The following is a 9,905-nucleotide window of genomic DNA, read 5'->3' on the forward strand; positions in this document are numbered from 1 at the left end:
CAAGTATTAATTGACCATTTTCTTTCCTTCAAAAGTCGGCACGAACTTTCCGGACAACCCAATATATATATATATATATATATATATATAATTTTAAAAAATGTGTCGTAAATAAACATCTTTGGCACTCCGTCGCTTACGACGTCGAATGTTCCAGTTGACCCGATCAACAGAACAGCCTGCTCGTGAAATTAACGTGCAAGTGGCTGACCACTCCACAGACACGTATATCCTTAACGTAGTTCTCGGGGATATTCAGCGTGACACAGCGTGACAAGGCTGGCCCTTTGAATTACAGGCACAACAGAAACAGGAAGTAAGAGTGAGGGAAAGTTGCAGTAGAGTTCGCCACCATCCCCTGCCGGAGCCTCGTGGAGATTTAGGTGTTTTCGCTCAATAAACACTCACAACGCCCGGTCTGGGAATCGAAACCGCGATCTTATGACCGCGTATCCGCTGCCCTAACCAATGGGCCATTGCGCCTCCGCCGTAAATCAACATGAACATATACTAAATACACAGACGAACGGAAAACACATTGAAAATACATTCACATTCAGATACGTTGTTGTTTGTGTATACATATGTACTCACAGTAAATTAATAACGTGGACCATCTTGCACATTGAAAATTCTTTGTTCAATCTAAATACTTGACATATCACACACGCCTTTTTCTAAGTTTATGAGATCTAAGCACATGTAAATTACTACAATAACAACTGCTTCGAGGGCTAACAATATTCTGTGATTAATATATCTGTCTTTTCGCTATTATTATGTGGTCATTCAAATTTTAGATTGTCAATTTAATACTATGAGAAGGAATATGTTTATAATAACACTGATTTCTACGGCCCACGCAAATTTATGAATGAATTTTGTGGAGAATGTGTCTCATTAAATCGTTCTAGTAATGTTCATCATCACCTTCATCATCATCTTCATCACCATCATCATTTTTGTTGTTGTTGTTGTTGTTGTTGTTATTTTTATTATTATTATGGAAAGCGGTAAGCTGATAGAATCGTTATCACGTCGGACGAAATGCTTAGCAGTATTTCATCTGTCTTCACATTCTGAGATCAAATGCCGCCAATGTCGACTTTGTCTTTCGTCCCTCCAGATCGATAAAATAAGTACCAGTTGAGCACTAGGATCAATGTAATCGACTTACTCCCCACCAAACAAAAAATTTCAGGACTTGTGCCTTTAATAGAAAGGATGATTATTATTATTATTATTATTATTATTATTATTATTATTATCCTCATTATTATTATCAGCAGCAGCATTATTATTATTATTATTATTATTATTATTATTATTCTTGAAGTTTATGATCGGTACTTAGATCTTTCCCAGATAAATATATAAACTATTTTTTTTATGCACGCTAAGCGTTTCTCTTTCCGAATAAATATTTCTGGAGCATGGCGGCAAACTGGCAGAATCGTCAGCGCGCTATGTGAAATGCTTAGCGCTATTTCGTCTTTCTTCAGACGACACTGGAAGTCGATGTAATCGACTAGTCCTCTCCCTCAAAAATGGCTGCCCTTGTGGTAGCGATTCATTATTCGTACTAGAAATATATTGTCTTCTTGCACGTAAGTTTAATTTTTGAAAAATTTTGTTTTCAAAAGTTGTTAACTGTTTGTTTTATTACAAAACGCTTGATAAAATCGTCACCATTGCATAGGTCTTGTTTGTTTGTGGCCCCTGGGAGGTGGCAATTTCAAAAAGAAAATTTTCATTTTGTTTAAAAAAAAATTGATAAACATACATGGCGATGCTAGTCTTACTAACAGACATGGAAGATGAAGTAAAAGGTAGCTTTCATAGTGAGTTACAAGACACCTCAGATTTTAGAGGCGCGTGGCTTAGTGGCTAGGGTTTGGGACTCATGATTGTAAGATTGTGGTTTCGATTCCTGGACAGGGCGACGCGTTTTGTTCTTGGGCAAAGGACTTCATTTCACGATGCTTCAGTCCACTCAGCTGGCAAAATGAATAATTCCGCGACGAACCGGCGTCCCGTCCAGGGAATATACACGCCATGAAACCGAAAAACTGGCCCTTATGAGTCGAGAAGGTAACTTTACCTTTACACCTCATATTTTATATATATTAATACAACACCCTCTATTTACAGTTCGGTGCCATGCTCCAGAAATATATATTCAAGAATAATTAACGTGAGACAGACTTTCTGACATGCTCAAGATTCTGCCATTTCGTCGATATAAGCTGTGGGTTATATATTGTACTATCGTATCTACCTTTCGCACCAGGAATGTCATTCCAAAAACAAAACATTTTATTTACAAAATGTTTATATTCATATGAAAGGAAAAGTATTAATTCCTTTAAAATATGTAGGCCAGGAAATACAATTTACTAGCAAAGAGATATAAGAAAGTATTACAAATATGATAGTAAGAGAAATCAATTTGGAGTAGATATTTCTGATTATTCACAAGGTCAGCAGATTTGATAAGACGTGGCCAGTCGATTACTCCCACCATACACAATTTGGTTGATGATGCTTGATTTTATTGATCCCATAAAAATAAAGTGCAAAGTCGACCTCGGCAAAAATTCAGCTAAGAATTTAAAGGTCCAGATTAAATATCGCAAAGCATTTTTCCGATGCTTTAAAGTTTTTGCCAATCTAGTCTCGTAGCACGAGAAAATAACACTTTTAAATATTAATAGGGAAAAAATATTAATGGGATAAATTGAACAAGTTTCTTTCGGTAGTATTCCTATGTGTATTCTAAAGGAAAGCTTCTAAGGAAGATTCGTTAAGTTTATTTAACTGGGGCCCTCGGATACAGTTGTTTATATTTTTGGAAGGAACAGTATAAACTGAAAACGTTGTTATAATATAGTTATTATTCACTTCGAAATTCGTGGAATTACCACGGATTTTGCTAGTGAGACATTATCTTAAGCATAAAAAACCCAGTCATTGCAACACTAATGTCTTTTCTTCCAGGCAAATAGTTTGTGCCTTATAGCTTGGTATTTATTACCTATCATTTTCTGCAGTTCTTCAACATCTGCTATTACCTACTAGCAAAAGTAAATAGACGTTTCAACGTAATGCTCGTATTTTGTCATAAATAGTGCGTGTGTGTGCGCGCGAGAGAGAGACTGAGTGAGTGAGTAATTGTGTGTGGTGGGAGTGATCAACTATAAACATATTGATCTACTTCTTAAAGAAATCGTTCTTCTCGCGAGATGAGGGGATATTACTAAAGGCAGTGTTTTAGAAATACTCATCGTATTCACCTCGCGTGTATAGAATCTATAGTTGACACATAGATTTTGAACACCGTAAACTAAAGCAATTCATACCGTTTTTTATGAACTTATCACCGTCTTCACAGTAGTCTTGTTCATTCTTGTAGATAGAAAACAGCTTTGCCTTTCATAAATGGACTGTTTAATTTGTATCAATATCAAATTGAAAAGAATTTTCCTGTTAATATTACTTTTTTACTCAGGCTAAGGCAACGAGCTGGCGGAATGAATCGTTAGCATGCAGGGCAAAATGCTCAGCGACGTTTTGTCCATCTTCATGTTCTGAGTTCAAATTCCGACGAGGTTGGCTTCACCTTTCATCCTTTCAGGATCAATAAAATAAGACCATTTGAGCACTGGGGACGATGTAACCGACTTACTCATCCCCCTCAAAATTCTGTTTCAACGAGGAGGTTTTCTCCTCCTTCTGAAAGGCTGTTATTACTTTCAAGACAGTACTTCTTGATACACCAAGCAGTTTGGCTGTTTTCGTTACGCTAGCGCTTGCCATACAAGCACAAACAATTTGACCTGTTTAACAGTACGATTGATGTGTCATTTTAATGAACTTTGATTACTTTTTTTCTGATGATATCTAAAAAGAAACGGCAATTTTAGCAAAACATATTAAGCGACACTAATAATAAATCAAAAAACATAAATATGAACAAGCTTTTGGTGGTTTTATAGATATTTGAAAATTATGATGCTATGATGCTAAGTCTATCCATTATTTTGTCCAACCCCTAAATCATTGTTTCTGATTTAGGCACAAATCCATCAATTTTGAAGGGTCGAGTGCACTAGTCAATAACAACTTGACTGATACGCCATTTCATCGAACCCGGAGGGCTAAAACGCAAAGCTGATGTGGGTGGGATTTGAACTTAGAACGTAAAGAGCCAGAGGAAATAGCAAAAAAAAACGAGTTATTTAATTAATTATAGACTTTCGCTTATAAATTTGTTATCAGCTGTCAATATTCAAAATCAATATTAAAAATGTAAACTTGGAAATTATTTTAAAATGTCGATTTTCTTTCACCAGACATAAAGACTTCAAACTTTTAGGCGGGAGAGGGTGGGGCACGAATAGGAATCTAACATTATTATGTTCTCCGAATGTATTAGTTATATAATCAAAAATAAAGTGGTTTAAATTAGGAAGCAAAACAAATCTGCTTTCAGCTTACCAAGATTTCAAAATTGATTTCTTACTACTTGAAACAAAGCCAAGAATTGGTTTGAGAAAGAAGGATGTTTTGTGGCGTGTAATTTTCAACGGCTTTAATAGCGTATTTCATCTGAAATCTTTTAAAACGGAAACCAAAGCCGAATCGTGAACTCTGCTCACTAGGATTGATATACTACAAGTTTCGGATTATCTTTTACTTGTTTCTGTAATAGTAGCTAATCTATCGTCCAAAGTGGCAGCATGTCGTCACCAAAGAAACGGAGCAGATGGAAAACAACAGCATCAAGTGGCAGAGAAGAGACGTCGAAGACGAAAAGATCGACTCGCACTTCCTCGTCCCCCGCGAACTTACCCTTCTATACCAGCCTTGGCCCGAACAGCCTCTTTAAGCACTTGCACTCATCGCACCCATCAGGATGAAGAGGCACAATCAACCGCTACACATTAACTACTCGGATACGAATTAATGCCGATGACAACCACTTATTCTATCATCATCTTCGTGCCGGACCGCTAATTTTGGTTGTCAAGCTGCACATGTGTGTGGGGTAGGTGGGGGGAAATACAAGCAGATGCAGATACATATATAAAGATAGATACAAATACACACACAGGAGGAGGAGGAGGAGGAGGAGGAGGAGGAGGAGGAGGAGGAGGAGGAGGAGGAAGCTGATGACGATGACGACAACGATGACTACGATGATGACGATGATGGTCGTGATGGTCATGGTGACGACGACGAGGGCGACCGAGACAACGATGACGTCGATAACGTTGACGACGACGACGACGATGATGATGTCGACCACGAAGAGGCGGACGAAAACTAAAATGAGGATTAAGATGACGGTGGTGAGTCTCCAGTTAACGCTCATGAATGAAACATTTTAAGAAATACGCTACAGTTAAGTTCACAGCGTTTGTTTAATATTAAACTACATGATTTAAAGTATCGATTAAGCTTATTCAAAACCATAATCGAAGAATTCATAGATTTCTTTGCCTACAACACTAACTGCATAGAAACTCTTTCTTTAGCTCGCATGATTGTGAACTTTAGCAGTAGTACAACTCTGTCACTTATAACCCCATGTTAGCTCCAGTTGAGCTGATCTATGATCAAATATTCTAACCATGACCATTCCTGTTATTTCGTACATTGCTTATCTTTATTCCAGACATTTTATTATTGTTAAGTTTTTGTTTCAAAGTTGGTTGGGTGTTATTTGATGAAGATGTCGCTGCTGTTTTCTGTAAGTTATATGAACACATAGAAGTTCCTTCCATTGGTTAACAAAGTGGATGTGAAATTTGGATGGAAGAGCTTCTTCAATAAACTTGATACGATAGATATGACTCAGTTTGCGAAATGGCAGAAAAAGTTACATACTGAATTCAAATAAGGTCGTACCAAAAATATGCAAAGTTCTTAATAAAAACTCTTCAAATGAGATTATTTATGTAATAATTAGTTTAAAAAATTCTTTTTGGGGTATTGAAAATTTAAAACAAAAAAAAAGCAGAAGGTTGACAACTCCAATAAAATTAACTAAATGAAAATTTTCAAATACAATGATGAAGTATATGGGGATGAATCATAGTGTTAAAGCTAACTGGTGAAAGTAAAAGACGTATTGCAGTCATATTACACCTCCTCAACAAAGTATGTACTAAGACTAAGAAGTAATCCTTATTTAGAGAAATAGAGGAGATGCAGTGGTGCTGACTATGAATATGAACGATTTTGTTCAATATATCTCGGAAGGAGTGTTCTAAATATTTTACAAACGTATTATAGCGTCTCATTATTTCCTAAAGACATTACGTTCAATGATGATATTTCCTATAATAAATTCTTGAGTGCTGTAATTTTATTTCTCATGTCTTTATTATTATCTTCGCACCGGCTATCTAGAAAATTAGATTCTTCATATTTCACGTCTCTACAACATTTTTAATATTTTCATATGTCCTACGACTAATCATTTCTTTCTCTTTCAGATTTTTACTCACTCCTGCATTTCATTTCTAATTAATATTGAGCCGTTTGTTCTAATAAAAACTTCGCTAACTACATATAACCCGAAGTTTATTACACGGTGGTGAAATGAAATGTACTTGATCACTGAAATTTTGTCTTATGCACTTCTGTCAAACAACTCTCAAGTCTATGGTAATAAACAAATACTTTTAGATATTTTATTAATGTGCGATTACATTTTGTCAGCATTTATTTCTTGAGGTCATAGTTATATTAAATTCATTTTAAACAGACAATAGACTTTCGGAGTCTGTATTGATTTAAATAGAAAAATAGGATATAACTCCTTCCCAAGTCATGTAGACTCAAAGGGACCGTTTCCCGGTGTCCGTGGCGTATATACTCCCCAATGGACAGGATGCGGCCCGTCGCAGGATTACTTAATTTTGCCTGGTGAATCATTTGGAGCAACGTGAAATGAAGTGTTTTACGCAAGAGCACAAGGCTTTGTCCGGTCTAGGAATCAAAGTCACAATCTTACGATCATGGATCCAGAACCCTAACCACTGATCCATATGTCATCACTTCTTTTGATTTACAGATTTATTAAATTCCTATGACAATATATTGACAACTGTCTGCGTTTCATTTATATGATATCATGCATTTTCAATCATTAATTTCATGAAACAAATGTTTTTAAAATATTTACATATGCGCATCATTTTGAACTCTTTGATTAAATAGTATCGGACATGGAATCGCACTACGAATTTTTTTTGTTCTAGCGACACAATGCAACTAAAATGAATTTCCCAAAGTAAGATGTGGTCTCAACAGCTTGGGGCGCCCAGACATCAGAGGATCATCAAAATCATTAAAATCAGAAATAGATATGAGTGAAGGGAAAGAATACCCTCACCTTTAACAAGCACGGTAACAACATGCATATATTTCGATCTTATAAAGTCTTCTTAGTAAACCAAAGTCATTAAAGTGTTTTCCACGAAGACACAAATACCAATCAGGCATACACAAAGATGAACATAGAAATGAGCATCAATTTCTATCACTATTTATCTACGAATAAAATATTGTCTCTTTTTGTATCTGCACGTCTATATCTTAGCTTCTTAGCTTGTCAATTTTTATACGTCTATGCCTTTGCACATGGGTTCGTGTGTGCATGCTTATTGTTTAATCCATCTAACTATCCGTCTATCTGTCTGCCTAGCCATCTATCTATCTAAAGTTTCAGAGAGAAGGTTTCTAAATTTAGCAAAAAGAATTTAAATTGCTCTTTGGTTTCAAATACTGACTGCGCTGTGCACTAACAGCTAACATTTGCTTGTTTTATCTATTATTCTAGCTATGTATCTAATAATCTATTTAAGGTGGTGCAGTACTTTGTTGAAATTGTGAAACATCCAGGTGTTATTTTAGCATAGCGTAGTTTGGTTGTAGTTTTATAAAACAATCTCTAAAGCTACAACTGAACTAAATCTATTCATCTCACGATCGATCGCTAATTATGAATATGTACATATGTATGTACCACTCAATCTTGCATTCGTATTCTCGTATTCGTATTTGCACGAATACTTCCATTTTGCTACACAAAATGTTAGCTCTTTGTATTTCTCAAATTTAGCAAGAATAAAAAGATAAATACATCAAGCGAAATCAGAATTCCCATGACATCCGTTTAAGGAACGGATCAATTATGAGAGAAAAAAATTTACGCAACTAAAATAAGGATGAAAGAGATTTGATTAATTTCTATATAATATACATTCAGAAATAGTGTTGAGAAGGACGCCTATACAACTATATAACGATACTACATCGTTTTTATAGAAGGCTGAGAAACATTATTGTGTTTATAAATGCAAAAATAAACATTTAGCTAGAATATGCGTTGTTATAAGGAAACGTATTTAAACTTCAACACATTCATAAACATATAAATTTCAGGATATGTATTTGTATGCTAGCATGTGCATAGGAAGATAGTTGCGCGCGCACACACACACAAACGTACATGCACATACATACACAGACAGATACAGAGAGAGGGAGAGAGAGAGACAAAGAGACATATATATGTGTATGCTTATATATGTGTATGCTTATATATGTGTATTTATGTATACATATGCAGGCATATATATATTTGTATGTATACAGATATGTGTTTATGTTTGTGTGTGCGTGTGTGTGCGTGTGTGTGCATATATATGTATACATACATATATTTGTATCTATGTATGTATATATATACACATATGAATGAGAGACAGACAGACAGATAGATAGATAGATAGATAGATAGATAGATAGATAGATAGATAGATAGATAGATAGATTTACGAATGATACGTTTAAATTTATATGCATAACGAATGTATACATATGTATTAATGTGAGTGTGTCTGTGTAAAGTGAGTTAAAGACATTTAAACATTACTGTAATAATGATTGCTTCTTTATTTGTCACATAATATCGATAATAATGATAACAATTACACTTAAATTTTACACAAGCATCAGACGTCAGTCGGAACTAACGAGAACAAAGAAGCAACAGAAGCCCGTGGTTCCAGACGATAGCAAATACAACATCGAAAACAACATCAAGAATAGAATTAACGCTAATGTCGACAGCAAAAACTCTACCACCAAGTAAACACCAAAAGTAAGAACGTCAACAATATATTCCGGTTAGTTACTAGAAACCATAACACTGATTTGAAAGTAAAAGCTAGAAAGCCTAATGGTTAGGCAAATATCCAAGCTGAGTATTTGAATAGATGTTAATTGAAAGTCCATTCTCTGTTTTCTTATATTGTGTACCTGAAACCATTCATGTTGTAAACTATTTCGTGATCAGGAAAGTAGACATCTACACATTGAAAATACGTTTCACATCTGAGAATACAATATGAGGAAATTGCCCTATAATCCTGGATTAGAACAACAGGAAAAGGCACTAAAGTAATTTGCTATGAAAAGATTTACCGGAACTCACATGGGTAAGATGATATCCGAAACAGTCGACTAAAGGAAATATTCATGATGCATGAATACTTGCCTACTTTAGGTAAATGCTTTAAAACAGCAATAGAAATGCCGGTGAAAACAGAGGCGCAAGGATACACAATGCTACATTCCCAAATAAATAAAGTATGGACTTCAGCCCCGAAGAATATATCTGTTTCCATGTATGTATATATACATAAATACATGTATGTATGTGTGTATTTATGTACACACACACACACACACACACATACACACATATATATATATATATATATATATATATATATAAAGAGAGAGAGAGAGAGAGAGAGAGAGAGAGAGAAAGAGAAAGAGGTAGATAAATGCATAGATATATTGGTGCGTATACATAAATAAATATGCTG

Source organism: Octopus bimaculoides, chromosome 18 (genome assembly GCF_001194135.2).
Source record: "Octopus bimaculoides isolate UCB-OBI-ISO-001 chromosome 18, ASM119413v2, whole genome shotgun sequence".
Classification (NCBI taxonomy): domain Eukaryota; kingdom Metazoa; phylum Mollusca; class Cephalopoda; order Octopoda; family Octopodidae; genus Octopus; species Octopus bimaculoides.